Genomic DNA, 1,404 nt, shown 5'->3' with positions numbered 1-1,404 from the left:
GACTGCGCCACCCAGGCGCCCCAATACATGCAATATTTAGTGAGCACCATATTCCAGTCACTTTGTTAAGTACTTTATGTGCATTATTTGCTTCTTGAAACCTCTCTTCCTTTGGCTTCTGTCGTATAATACTCCTCTGATTTCCTTCTACTGCTCAAGTAGGTGCCCTTCAGTTTCTTTGCTTATCCTCATCTCTGTGGCCTTTTTTTCTCTTTTCTTTTCTTTTTTTTAAAGTTCATTTAGTTTTTGGAGAGAGAGAGAGGATCCCAAGCAGGCTCCATGCTGTCTGTGCAGAGCCCAACGCAGGGCTCAAAGTCATGAACCGTGAGACCATGACCTGAGCCAAAACTAAGAGTCGGACACTAAATGGACTGAGCCACCCAGGAGCCCCTCTCCAGTCTTTAATAGATAAAGTTCTTCAAAAGCATCATCCTTATTCCTTGACTCTTCTCACTTTATACCACAGATAATTGCCTCATTCATGTATAACTATCTATACAGAGATGACTCCTAATTTTATTTTTACTTCATTAATATTTCAACATGTAAATCTTTGAAAATAAGAACTCCTTCTTTTGGTAAAACATAACCATAATATCATTATTATACCTAAAACAAAATTAACCATAATTCCTTGATATTAGCAAGTAGCTGGTCAGTGAGCAACTTTCCAATTGTCTCATAAATATCATAACATTTTCCAAATTTTATAAATTCGGGTTCTAATCCAGTTTTTCTCCTGATTGCAAACTTTTAGTGTTAATATTATCAGAACAAAGAGGAAAATCTGTAACCTGTTCTGCAAATTCTCCGTGATTTGTTTCCTGGCTTAACTGGTCAGCCAGATCAATAGAATCAAAGCTAGAAATCTCAAATGTTGTTTCACATCCAGTATCTTAAGTGGACATACAACTGATAATACCAAGTCAGAAAAGGATCGGAAACCCTCATGGTGAAATTTGCATCTTCTGGAGTTTGTTTTGACCCAAAGGAGGGAGTTGAGAAATATTGATGAGGGAAGTGATACATGTCTAGCTCATCGAAGGCAAATTAAAAGGCCTCAGTAGACATTACCTTTGGACAGCTTGCCATGTGTGCTCCACACCAATCTCCCAGGGTTTGGGGGAAATTGAACACAATTGAAACTGTTTTCTGTGTTATGCCTGGACAACCTTATAAGCACAGACTGCCTAGACTGACCTCTTTGCTACCAGCTAATTAGTTTATTTCTAAAGATGTGCAAACAAGATTCAGTTTTCCTAGACTGTCTGCATTTTTTTCTCTCAGAAGTACAGTTCTTTGCTTTTCCTTGACAACAATCTAATTAATGACTGTCTCCCTCTATGTAGCAAAATTTGTTTCCAGATAGATAAATGTCTCTGAGTTATTTATTCTTTGATAAAG

The sequence above is a fragment of the Lynx canadensis genome, chromosome C1 (genome assembly GCF_007474595.2).
Source record: "Lynx canadensis isolate LIC74 chromosome C1, mLynCan4.pri.v2, whole genome shotgun sequence".
Taxonomy (NCBI): Eukaryota; Metazoa; Chordata; class Mammalia; order Carnivora; family Felidae; genus Lynx; species Lynx canadensis.
Note: the sequence above shows the minus strand (reverse complement) of the source record.